This window comes from Pleurodeles waltl, chromosome 5 (assembly GCF_031143425.1).
Source record: "Pleurodeles waltl isolate 20211129_DDA chromosome 5, aPleWal1.hap1.20221129, whole genome shotgun sequence".
Taxonomy (NCBI): domain Eukaryota; kingdom Metazoa; phylum Chordata; class Amphibia; order Caudata; family Salamandridae; genus Pleurodeles; species Pleurodeles waltl.
The window spans coordinates 815,153,482-815,167,900 of NC_090444.1; positions in this window are offsets into that span (position 1 = coordinate 815,153,482).

Sequence of the window (14,419 nt, forward strand, 5' to 3'; positions counted from 1 at the left end):
ATATTTTTCTAAACACTTGTGGTGTATTTTTGTGGTGTTATGCTGTGTTGTTGCATGATTTAGTTCACGAATACGTTACACATTGCCTTCTAAGTTAAGCCTGGCTGTTCAGTGCCAAGCTACCAGAGGGTGGGCACAGGATAATTTGGACAGTTTGTGACTTACCCTGACTAGAGTGAGGGTCCTTGCTTGGATGGGGGGTAACCTGACTGCCAACCAAAGACCCCATTTCCAACATCCATCAACGGTGAGGCTTTAACGTGGCATCATTAATTTGCCCATTTCCACTTTTGGTTTTTCAAAATGCCTGAAACATTTTGCAGTGGGCAGATACGAGCTGCTAGGCTATAGTTATATTAAAGAAGAGTGGAAGTTACCCTTTGAATGCAAATGTTTGAACGGCTAGATAGAGGACTTTCTCAGTGGAAGCGAATGTGAGACTACTGTCAGTCATTCAATGATCTGTAAACAGGTGTCCCTTCATTGCTTTTTCAATGCGGGGGTCGCAAACTTGGCTTGTTTTCTGAAGGGTACTCCCGTCCCTTTTATTCGACCAGCATTTCATGCACTTTCAAACAGAAGTTATGTAGTGCTGAGCGACCAAGGCTGTTGTGGTATGTGACCAGGAATTGCCTACGCAATTTCAGTCTCTAAGGTTGTTACGTGTGACAGACATGTTTTTTCCCCCCCCACACAAGAGACAAATTTATCAGAAATGTGGCCTCACATTGATATTCCTAATGTAAATTATGACAAGCTGAGCAGAATAAAGTTGCTACTTTTCCAAAAACAAGTTGCACTGACATCGGATAGAGAGATGTATGCACTCCAGATACCGAGATCATCAGCCGAGATGCAATCCCTATTAAGTACCAACTTTTCCAAGCACTTTGGAGAGCTTACAAATAGAAAAATATGTGGAGCACTCCTATGAATAGAATAAATATGTACAAACTTTTGAAAAAAATGAAACAGACACAAAAAGAGATGCAATCCCTAAACACCAAATATTTTTAAAAAACAATATTTATATCATCTTCAACAGTATCTGACAGTACAAATTAAACATACATAGATCAAAAACAAACACAAAAATGAACCAATGTTTATAACATCTTCAACAATATTTGACAGTACAAGTTAGACAAACAGTATTTGACAGTGCAAGTTGGACATACATAGATCAAAAACAAACAATAAAATAATATCCAAAATAAATCCATCCAGAAAAAATCCTGATGGTGATTATAAGACTCAACCAAATCACAGAATTCAATCAGAAATTGTTCCGTTCATGATCGTAAAGTTCACTCAGATTGGAAAAAACAGCCAACAACTCCAGCCGACACGTGTGTCTCGTCCTAGTTGGGACTTTATCAAGGCTCTTGAGGGGGTAATTTTCCATATCCTAGTCTCGGATACGTGAATGTAATCATTTAGTAAACTGTCCCATCGAACACATGAACATGTGAAAACTCGCTCGTCTCGCTAAATTCGTCTGCCAAATAGCATTTGGAACAGCTCGCAATGTATTTATTGAAAGTCCAGAGAAAACGTCATTGCATCTACATTTAGAGGCAGCAACTTTGGAGAGCTGGTTTTGAGAATTTTCAACGCTTCGAGCACTACCGGGATTGTCCATTTCTTTAAGGCTGTTGTGTCTGGATTCATGTCCATCTTCCAGATTGTCTTCCAAGTCATTCTTTCGGCCAACCATTCACTCTTTTCAAGTGTGTTTGGCGGCTTTCCTATAATTTTGGCATTAATAGGTGGAATACTACTGCTGTTGGTTCTGATTTGCAGTGGTTTCCAGCTAAGCGGAGTCATGGAGCCCCTGCCACCAGCTCAGCTGTGCTGTGAACGCATGGGTCAGTTCTTTAATGCTCCATTGCTGGAAGAGTTTAAGCGTGATTGGTCATTGTCATTCCGACCTGTTCTATGGTGTGTGCAGCTCGTCTTGCGCTGCGTGTGGTGCCTCTTCAAACACTTGCCTACAGTGTTTCTTGCTGTTCCGCCAGTGCCTCCTGTGGACCAAGAACTGCTGATGTCCCTAATGAGGGTACATTCATGGTTGTGCCCCTTGAGACTAAGACTGATTCGCGAAGCCACTTTTGTGCTGCCCTTGGTGAATGATCTGGCTCTTTTTGGCGCTGTGGAGAGTGCCACTCCTGCAGGTGGACCTGCATAGGAGACTGCCACGCACGACTGCTCTGCAGATCCATCTGCCTATCCTTTCATCGATCTAACATCTGAGGATATGGCCTCTTTCCTGAGGTCCTTTACATTCAATGGCTTCGAAGATACTCTTCAAGAGCATGACTACTGTTAAATGGATTTGATGACTGGCTTATCTTACCAAATTCACAGTTTGAATGTATTGCTCTTACTTTGGCCTGCTGTGCTTGTCATGGTGAACATTATGGCCCTCATTACAACCATGGCGGTTGGTGTTAAAGCGGCGGTAAGACCGCCAACAGGGAGGCGGTAAAAAAATGGAATCACTACCATGGTGGAAACTGCCAACATAGACAGCCACTTTAACACTCCGACCGCCACGGCGGTAGAAACAAACACTGCAGTGGTCACCGCAAACAGACAGGCGGAAGACAATGTACCGCCCACACTGTTAAGAGAGGCCAATCCCCCACCTTTACCGGGGTGGAACCAACGCGAACAAAAACACGGCGGAAACAGGACATGGGGCAGGTGAGGAGATGGGGGCATCCTCCGGTGTACAGACCACTGGTGGACCTGTTGACAATGGAAGAGAGACATGTAATAGTCCCCTACAGACTTGATCATGCAACAATCCATGAACTGTGTGCCCAGTTGGAGCCAGACCTGATGTCAGCTATCCGCCATCCCACAGGAATCCCCCCTCTAGTGCAGGTCCTGTCAGTACTCCATTTCCTGGCAAGTGGGTCTTTTCAAACGTGTTGTCCAGAGTGTTGTCTGCCCTGCTGAAACACATGCGCTGCTACGTCGTGTTCCCCTCAGGTGGAGGATTTGCCTACAGTGAAAGGTGACTTCTATGCCCTGGGACATATCCCCAACATTATAGAGGCCATTGATGGGACACAGGGTGGCATTGGTACCACCCCGCAGGAGTGAACAAGTGTACAGAAACCGGAAGAGCTACCATTCAATGAATGTGCAGATGGTGTGTTTGGCCGACCAGTTTATCTCCCATGTGAATGCCAAGTTTCCAGGCTCAGTGCATGATGTTTACATTTTGAGGAATAGCAGCATCCCTTATGTGATGGGGCAACTCCAGAGGCACCATGTGTGGCTAATAGGTGAGGACAAGGACCTTATACCGTGTGAATAGTTGTCTGGGTCTGGGGTGTCCCTAAGGGTTAGTGTGTGTCTAACAGTTGTCCCTCGACATTTGCAGGTGACTCTGGGTACCCCAACCTGTCATGGCTACTGACCCCATTGAGAAATCCCAGGACAAGGGCAGACAAACGCTACGAGGCACATGGGCGAACTAGGAGACTGATAGAAAGGACCTTCAGCCTCCTGAATGCCAGGTTCCGGTGCCTCTATATGACAGGTGGTTCTCTCTACTACTCACCAAAGAAGATGTGCCAGATCATCGTGGCCTGCTGCATGCTGCACAACCTTGTTTTGCGACAACAGGTGCCTTTTCTGCAGGAGGATGGTCCAGAAGGAGGTCTTGTGGCAGCTGTGGAGCCTGTGGACAGTGAAGAAGAGGATGCAGAAGAAGAGGATATTGACAACAGAAAAAACTTTATCCAGCAATACTTCCAGTGAGACACAGGTAAGAAGATGTCACTGGCTCACACATCTCATACAATTGTTAGACCTATCATATGTCTGTCACGTTCACCCAGTGTATGGACCCTGACTTGTCACTTTGCCTTTCCATTTCACCGATGTGGGTCCCACTGTGTGACCTCTGCTATATTACCTCATGGACTAGAGCTGTGTGATATAGGTATGTCTACAATACAATCGACATTGCTATTTATCTTAGTCATTGCAAATACACATTTGTGAAAGCACAGACTGACTCCAGATTGTTTTGTGATTCAAGGGTGTTTATTTCAGTGCAAATTAGTGGAGGGGATTGTAAAATGGGCAGGGGGAATGGTGGAGGATTGTCCATGGCAGAGTCCAGTCTATTTGTTTCACAGGTGCATTGTCCAAAGGGGCATAGGAAGTGGAGCTAGGGCAGTTGATGGATGGACAGGGTGACGAAGTTGGACAGAAGGATGACATTCAGGGTGGTCTTATTTCCTGGCAGGGGTCTTGGCATTGTTCTTTGTCCTTGTCCTGGATCTCAGGGACCGTTTGCGGGGTGGTTCTCCATCTGCAGGGGGTGGGGTGCTGGTGTCGTGGCGCTGTGGCGGTGCCTCCTGTCCACTAGCGCTGGCGGAGGTGGTGGGCTGTTCATCATCCAGGCTAGTGCCAGGGGCCCCTTGTTGTGCGACAGTGTCCCTCCTGGTGTTCACAAGGTCCTTCAGCACCCCTACAATGGTGACCAGGGTGGTGTTGATGTACTTGAGTTTCTCCCTGATCCCCAAATACTGTTCCTCCTGCAGCCGCCGGGCCTCCTGAAATTTGGCCAGTACTGTTGCCATCATCTCCTGGGAATGATGGTACGCTCCCATGATGTTGGAGAGGGCCTCGAGAGTGGGTTCCCTGGGCCTGTCCTCCCCCTGTCGCACAGCAGTCCTCCCAGTTCCCCTGTTTTCCTGTTCCTCTGTCCCCTGAACCGTATGCCCACTGCCACTGCCCCCAGGTCCCTGATGTTCTTGGGGTGGTGGGTTTGCCTGGGTTCCCTGTAGTGGTGGACACACTGCTGCTTGATGTGTCCTGGGGACAGAGGGATGGGCCTGCTGGGTGGGTGCTGTGGTGGTGTTTTCTGATGGGGGAGGCTCTGTGGTGGCATGTGCCAGTGTCAGGGGAACCGATTGTCCTGAGGTCCCAGATGGGCCGGGCTGGTCATCTTGATCCAGTTGGACAGAGCTGCTGTCATCACTGTGGGCATCTTCTGTGGGGGGAGTGGACATGTCTGGAACCTCCTGTCCGGTGACGTTGGGTAGGGGTCCTGCAGGGGTGCAAAGGCATGATTATTGCATCTGTGTGTGCCATTGTGTGCAATGGGAGGGTGACCCTGTACTCCAGTGCTTGCATTCTTGTGTAGGACCTTGTGTGATAGTTGGTTTTGGGGATCTGTGTGGGTATCTGTAGTGGACATGCTTTGGTGATGGGTGTCCATGCTTTGTTGTTGCATGCAGGGCTTGGTATTGGGATGTGTGGGTTGTGATAGTGGGGCATATGTGAGGTGTTGGAGTGATGGGGTTGAGGGTGAGGGTGGGGTATGTGATAGCATGCAGGTAGGGTGGGGAATGTAATAGTTAAGCTTTGACTTACCAGAGTCCATTCCTCCTGCTACTCCTGCAAGGCCCTCAGGATGCAGTATAGCCAAGACCTGCTCCTCCCATGTTGTTAGTTGTGCAGGAGGAGGTGGGGGTCCGCCGCCAGTCCTCTGAACTGCAATCTGGTGTCTTGAGACCACGGAACGCACCTTTGCCCGCAGGTCGTTCCACCTCTTCCTGATGTCATCCCGTGTTCTTGGATGCTGTCCCACTGCGTTGACCCTGTCCACAATTCTGCACCATAGCTCCATCTTCCTAGCTATGGAGGTGTGCTGCACCTGTGATCCGAATAGCTGTGGCTCTACCTGGACGATTTCCTCCACCATAACCCTAAGCTCCTCCTCAGAGAAACTGGGATGTCTTTGCGGTGCCATGGTGTGGTGTGGGTGATGTGTGGGGTGGTCCGTGTTGTGATGTGTGAGGGGATATGTTTGTGTGTGTTGTCTGAGGTGCGTGGATGTTGTGTGAGTGATTGTGTTGTGTGCCTGTGGATGCTATTATTGTTGATGGTGGTGTCTCTCTGTGTGCTTCTTTCTCAATTTTTGTTGTAGGGGTCTGTGGGTGATGTGGGTGTGTGTTTTATATTGTATTGAGTGTGTGGGAGTGGTGTGTGTATGTGTATCAGGTGATTGTATTTCAAATTGTCCAATGTGGTTGTGTTTTGTATATGTGTGTGTATTTTGAGCGCAGTGGTGTGTACCGCCAATGGAGTACCGAGGTTGAAAGACCGCCGCATGGATTCGTGGGTCGTGATAGTGTGGGCGTATTCCTGTTGGCGTGATGGTGGAGGTTTTTTTATCGCCAGTTTATCACTGACCTTTGGTGTGGCGGACTTGTGTGGGTGTCTGAATTTTGGCGGATTCCGACCTGTGGGTCGTAATAGTTGTCACGGAATTCCACCGCCACAGTGGTGTGTTGGCGGTCTTCTGCACGGCGGTAAGCGGGATTTACCGCCAATGTTGTAATGAGGGCCTATATCTCTTTGTATGTTTTTAGCTAGTTTTTCAACATGTTTTAAATACAATTTTTAGCTATTTTTTTAATTGTTTTTATCATTTTAGTCCAGACCATTTTAGCTTGGATTCATTCGCCTTCAAAGGTGTCATCCAATGGTGTCATTCTTGTTCCGGCAATGGGGAGGATGTAGTGAATCCTATCCTGTTTTAAATGGGAAACAGGAGTTAGCTTAGCCTTCTGGCTTGCAGGCCTGTAACCCCGTCACCTAAGTGATTTTTACCCTACTTGCTTGCTCTGTTTTAGCACAATTATTTAATTATTTGTTTCCATGATAGCTGTATTGTTTTTAGTTAGGACAATGTTTTAGTTTCCTGCTATCAGTACCACTCTGCTAAGGTGTCACTATCAGCTCCTGTGGATAGATAAAATATAGGTATTCACATCAGGTACTTTCCCACTTTGAGCTTTAAAGGAATTGTTAATGTATTGCCACCGCAAGCATGTCTTGTTATCTATTGTTTGGGAACAGAGCTAAGTCAGGAATCCAAGCAGATCTGTAAAAATACACATCACATAGACAGATAGTCAGAGGGATTCCGACCAGATGCCTTGACACTGACCCAGTCTTTGTGTCCCTACAGAATCTGAGCTAGAGACCTCATTCCAAGGGAACGAGGGTTGGGGAGCTCTTCTCATGGACATGGCATTGGCAGATTAGGTTTAACACACCTAGCTCTCTTTAGGGTAGAGATCAGGTTCATTACGTTAGGGTATTAGGAGATATTTCATATCTCATGTCATTTTATGTCATTGCAAGATGCTGGGGTCTTTGTATTAATGACTTTCGTATTCACAATTCTGTTTCTTGCATTATTCATTATCCTTATCATTGCAGCCTATGCAATTTATCGTAGATTGCAGTTTTGTTAATAAAACCTATTGAAAACTTTACTGCAGCTCTTTCATTGCCTGTGTTTGATTGAGACATGTTGTTCATGTGAGAAAGGGGTAATCTCAGTTTAACCACGACACTCCCTGAGATGTCACACTCTTAAGTCCATGCGTAAAGGCTGGCACAATTCAACTTTTACTGTTTGGGCTTTTGGTGAGGTGCTGCTTGTGAGCTGGGAAGGTTGGGACAACAGTTAAGACTTGTTGTAGGACTGGCATAGTCACCTACAAACATTAGTACTGTCATGCTTAAACCAGCAGTCTTGCCTAGAGCCAGAGTCAAACTAGGACAGTTACATACACCGTTCCAAAAGATACTGGTGAAAAAGGTTTGCAACAAGTTCTGCACTTCGAAAATCACAGATGTGGCAAGTACTGCAGACAAAAATATAAAACCAAAGGTACATTTTATTCAAGATGCTGTTTTGAATTCCCTTAACTTGTGATTTCAGAAGGAAGAGTAAAAAGCTTTCTGTCTGCAGTGAGACATACATTGACATGTAAGTCACCAAAAAATACGTACAACCTGAAAAGAACAGGGGCCTTGAAGTACATTAATGATTATTATCCGGTCATTTTAAAGACGTGGGATGCAAACGTGGACATATAGGCCCTCATTACGAGTTTAGCGGTTTTGGGACAAGACCGTCATGTGAAATGCCGCCACCATACCGGCAGTGGTGGCGGTAAAGATACCGCCGTATTACAAGTCACAAAACACAAACCACCCAAATACAGACACAAAACCAATACTGCCAGGTCAACCCATGGAGAAAGAGTGACTGATTAACCGCCAGCCCCGCCACACCAACACCTTTCTGACCGTCATATTATGAGGCAACCTCTAGCACAGCGGAACATGCACGGCGGTAAACGTTGGCAGTTCGCACTGCAGTGGAACAAAAAGGCACTGCAGAAAGTAGCCAACACTACATGGGCCAGTTCAAATAACCCATACCTGAGAACCATACACACACCATATACACCTGACCACACCACCATATAACCCCCACCAACAATCCCTTGCATCAGATCCGAGCAGACACAGCTACACTTGAGATGAAGCATACCCAAACACACCAAACAAATATCACACAGTACACATTGCACAAATCAACACCACAGCCCACCATTACACACAGCCAAACACCCAAACATCACCACACACCCTGCACTGCACCCCACATGCACAACACATACCACACCACAAAATGTCAAGCCAGAAGCACCCACAGTTTACCGACAATGAGTGACAGGTAATGGTGGACGAGATCATCAGAGTAGAGCCCCTGCTCATGAGAGTCCAGGTGCAGCAAACATCCATTGCCAAAAAGAGGGAGTTCTGGCAGAGGATCGTCGACAGGGTCAACGCAGTTGGCACACACCCACGCACAAGGGAGGACATCCAAAAGAGGTGGAACAACCTCAAGGGGAAGGTCCGATCCATGGCGTCCAGGCAAAGGATAGCCAGAAGCAAGACTGGCGTCGGGCCCCCACCTCCTCCCCTTCAGTTGACATCCTGGGAAGAGAAGGTCCTGGACATCTTGCATCCCAAGGGCCTGACTGGCATCAGCGGAGGGCTCAACTCTGGTAAGTCAGCAATACCCCATACACCAACCACCCATGCTCAGCATTGCTCCCCACCACTCCCCAATCCACTGCAACCCACCCCACTGCCCCGTTCCAAACATCCCACATCCCTCCTCTGCATGTCACCCCACTCCCACCATCCCTACACCCCCCCAATACATGGAAGTCAACCACATTGTGAAGAACTACATCACCCACAATCCTAACCAAAGCAATGTCTGCAGTGCAGCAGCTGTCATTGCCAGCACTGGGAAGCCAGTCGAGCCACTGCATACATCACAACAAGGAACATCACAACTACAGTCACACTACTTATAGATACTGTATCCATCCACAGGTACCCCTGCCACTGACACCCTTCAGAGAATGCCAGGCTCAGACAGCCCTACTCAGGATGATGGCCCAACCGGATGTCTGGATGAGGGCGACTTGCCTGAGCCATCTGGGGCCACTGGACAGTCCACCAACGGCACACCCACCCTGGACACACTGGAAGACCCTACCCATGTGGCAACAACACCACCCCCAGACTCTGAACCCCAAATCTCAGCCCCAGGGACCCATCAATCAGAAGTGTGCCCCATAGTACAGAGTCAAGGGCACCCACCCCAGACAATGAATGTCCTGCTGCTACTGGGAGTGGGCACACTGTATCAGGGGCACAGGGGGCCAGGGGTAGTGAGAGGAGAACCGTTAGCCAAGGGTCAGGACAGCCACACCAACCGACTGCAAGTCCTGGGTGTATCCCAGCACACCCAGGACACAGTGGCCCAAATCTTCGCTACTGTGCAGGAGACCCAGCGGCTGCAGGGGCAATAATATCAGGAGGCCATGCAGCAGTGGCAGGCCCACAACACCACCATGGCCTCCACAGTAGGGGTGTTCAGGGACCTGACCACTGTTATTTGTGAGTCCACCATCCACCAGCAGGCCATTATCACTGGCCACATCCCTCACCAGCACCCTGACCCCTGTAGCCCAGGAACTCCCACGCAAGCAAGGAAGTCCAACTCGACATACAGCTGGACATGATGGCCAGACAACAACCACTGCTCAGAAGTGATCCTCTTCTGAACATTCTACCTTGTGTGTGACACCCTGTTGAATGTCCACTCCCAGATCTCCATCTACCCATAGCCAGCACACTAGAACCAGACTACTTACAGCTGGACTGGCCTCTCTGAAGATCTCCACCGCCATGACTCCACTCATCACTGTGAGAAAGAAGCCTCTTTCTAGCATGGTTACCCCCACTTTTGGCCTGTTTGTGAGTGTGTGTCAGTGTGTTTTTACTGTGTCACTGGGATCCTGCTAGCCAGGACCCCAGTGCTCATAGATAGAAACCTATATGTCAGTGTGTTTTGCCTATCTCACTGGGATCCTGCTAGCCAGGACCCCAATGCTCATAGTTTGAGGCCTAATGTGTGTGTTGTCAGTAGTGCTTAACTGTGTCACTGAGGCTCTGCTAATCAGAACCTCAGTGCTTATGCTCTCTCTGCTTTTAAATTCGTCACTATAGGCTAGTGACTTCATTTACCAATTTCAATTGGCACACTGGACCCCACTTGTAAGTCCCTAGTATATGGTACCTAAGTACCCAGGGCATTGGATATTTTCCTCTGCAACTTCAGCCCCAGCCAGCAACTGCAACAGTTTCCATGGTGTGCACGCTCTGGGGACTCCCTGTCTTCACCCTGCACCAGAAGAACCAAAGAAATCTCCCATGGAGTGACGGAGTCCCTCCACTGCTCCTGCAGGCATCTTATAAGTCGACGACCGGTTCTTTTGGACTCCTATCCTGGTGACGAGCATGCTCCTTGGAACACAGGTGGTGGACCCCTTCGACACAGACTGTCCTAAGGTCCTGCTGTCCCAATTTGAAGGAGGTAAGAGCTTGCTTTACCCGAGTACGATAGTACCCCTGTGCACTGCACCTTCTTCACCTCCTGAGGCATCTGTGCACTATTTGCAAAATTCCTTCATGCACAGCCTGGCCCAGGTCCCCAGCACTTTATCCTGTGACGCTCAATTGGCTGAGTTGACCTCCAGCGGCATGGGACCCTCCTTTGTTGTGCTGCACCATCTGCATATCCACCTCCTTTGTCCCCATGTCCTGGGACTCCCATGGGTGCTGTCTGATCTTCTGAGGGTTCTCTGAAGTGCTGAGAGCCCCCTCTTCATCCTCACACAGAGTTGAGGCCCCCAGGTCCCTCCTGGGTCCAGACAGCACCACTTTGATACAAAACACAACTTTTCCGGAACAAAGACTTGTTGGATGAATCCAGCACCAAAACTCACCTGCCTCCAACTTCTCTTCGTGGGACATCCAGTGCATCATGCAGAAACATGCTGACATCTTCCTTGGGGGCATTTCTGCAGGCTTCGCCCAACCGGGGACTCTTCTTTTTCACCCTCTTCTGGGTTGGCAGGGGCTTCTGTCCTTCTAGAAACTTCTTCTGACTTCTGGATTAGGTCTCCTTCCTTTGCAGGTCTTCAGGTCCAGGAATCCACCATTTGTTGTTTGCAGTCTTGCTTGGTTCTTGCAATAACTCTAATCACGACTTGTAGTGTGTCCTAAGGAACCTTGCAGTACTTTACGCCTCCTTTCCTGGGCTCTGGGGTGGGGTATTTTACTTACCTTTGCTGTAATCTTACTCTCCCAGTAATACTCTACACATTACACTTGTCTAGGGGCAATTTGTGATTCGCATTTCACTTTCCTAGTATATGGTTTCTGTTGCATTGCATTCTATAGCATTTCTATAGCATTTCCTATTGTTTGCACTATCCTAAGTCTAATTACTTACCTTATTTTGTATATATTGTGTATAATACTTACCTCCAGAAGGAGTATTGTCTCTAAGATATTTTTGGCCTTGTGTCACTCAAATAAACTAGCTTTATTTTTGACAACACTGAGTATTGTATTTACTTGTTTATAAGTACTGTGTAACTATAAGTGGTATTGCAGGAGCTTTGCATGTCTCCTAGTTCAGCCTAAGCTGCTCTGCTATAGCTATCTCTATCAGCCTAAGCTGCTAGACCACTACTACATTTCACTAATAAGGGACCTGGTGTAAGGTGTAAGTACCCAAGGTACCCACTACAAACCAGGCAAGCCTCCTACAATCACCCATTACAATTGTACACACCAAATTAACAACTATTGAGCACAGTTCATGTCTTCCTGTTTATTTGTAATGAGTATGCATGGAACTGGCAATACCTGTACAACGGCACACACATGGGAGGGGGGTGACAGAGGGGGTAGCAAAATCCTGGGAGGACGGACGTGTAGCAGGCACTGGCTGGACATATTTGTCAATGGAGGCAACAGGTCTAGCAGGGACCACAGTACACCACAACATTGTCCTGAAAGTAGAGCAAGACAGGGACAACAATCACTGTAGGCGTCACAGACACCAACTCCACACAAATGCACAGTAGGTACAGGGAACCAATGCAGATATGCCAGTCATTGTCCACAACCATATGGCCAGTACCTACACACAATAACAAAACTTACCAACACAATGGTCCAACCCGCACAGCACCCTGCGCCAGACCTGACCCCATACTGCAACCAACAACAATGTAGCACTGCCACTGTGATAAAGTAGCCTCTTTCTAGCATGGTTACCCCCATTTTCAGCCTGTTTGTCAGTGTATTTGAATGTGTCACTGGGATCCTGCTAGCCAGGACCCCAGTGCTTATGGTTTGTTTCCTGCTTGTCAGTATGTTTCACTGTTTTTGTCAGTATCCTTATTGTGTCACTGGGATCCTGCTAACTACGACACCAGTGCTTATGTTCTCTGTTCCCAAATTTGTCACTACATACTGGTAACCCAGTATTCCACTCCAAATTGGCATACTGGTGCCCCCTTATAAGTCCCTAGTGTATGGTACCTAAGTACCCAGGGCACTGGGGTTCCAGGGGATCCCTATGGGCTGCAGCATTACTTTTGCCACCCATAGGGAGCCCATGCAATGGCTTTTACAGGACTGCCATTGCAGCCTGTGTGAAATAGTGCATGCATTATTTCACAGCCATTTTCACTACATCAAGGGCCTCATTGGCGGTAAATGGTGCCTACCGCCATGGCGACGGCCGACAACATACCATCGCCGTGGCTACCAGCTGCCAACTGCATTATGACTGTAGACGGAATACTGCCAGAAGGCTGGCGGTATTCCGTCGATGGTCATGGCGGCGGACAGCGGTAAGGTGGCGCTGCTGCCGGCAGCAGCGCCACACCAGAAAAACACCACCTACTGTATCATGAGCCATGATAGGGCCTGGCGGTGTTTGCTGGCGGACGCTGCTGCTGGCAGCAGCGCTGCATCCTATGTCCTGCTGATGGACCCCCTGCAAGCATGTACGTCGGGTTCAACTACAGGAGAGAGGGGGTGGGGTGTTGTGTGAGGGGGTGTTGTGTGTGTGGGGTGTGTGTGTGTCTGTTTTTGTATGCATGCATGTGTGTGTGAATGAATGAATGTGAGTGTACGTGTAGGCTGTGTGTTGTGAATGCGTGTGTGCTACAATGTATGTTAGTGTGTGTTGCGGGGTGTGGGTATGTATGTCTGTGTGCATGGGTGGATGTGTGTATGCATGTGTGTATGATGGTGCCCTCCTTGCATAATCCAGTTTACACCGGTTCAGGGACCCCCAGTCCCTGCTCTGACATGAAACTGGACAAAGGAAAGGGGAGTGACCACTCCCCTGTCCATCACCACTCCAGGGGTGGTGCCCAGAGCTACTCCAGAGTGTCCCTGGGTTTTGCCATCTTGGATTCCAAGATGGTGGGGCACTCTGGGAGTATCTGATTGGCCAGTGCCAGCAGGTGACATCAGAGCCCACCCCTGATAGGTGCTTACCTGGTTAGGTGACCAATGCACCTTTCAGGTCTAATTAGGGTCTCTCCTCTGGGTGTTTCTTCAGATTTGGATTGCAAGTCTCTAGCAGGAATCCTCTGCATCCTTTACTTCATTTTCTACCGAAGAAACCACAACTGAACCCTCCAGGATCTCTACAAACTGCAACAAAGAAGCAAAGACGACTTCTGCAACATTGTAACTTCAGATCCTGCCAGCAACTGCAACAGTTTCCAGGTCGTGCATCCTTCGAGGACTGCCTGTCTTCAGCCTGCACCAGAAGAACTGAAGGTATCTCACATAGAGTGATGGAGCCACTTCCTTGCCTTAGCAGGCACCTTTCTACAGTGATGACCAGTGACGTGGGTCCCCTCTTCAGACAACGAGCGTGGATCCAACAACTCAGGTGGTGGGCTAAAGTGACCCGAAAGCCCCAATGTTCAGCTGTCCAAATTTGGTGGAGGTAAGAGCTTGCCTCCCCACGCAAGACAGTACCCCCGTGCACTGCATGACTTGCAGTTGCCAAGGCTTGTGTGTGACCTTTAAAGAAGTTCTTTGTACATAGCACAGCTTAGGCCACCAGCATGCCATCCTGTGATGCACAGCTTCCTGTGTGGTTCTCCGGAGGCATGGGATCCCTTTG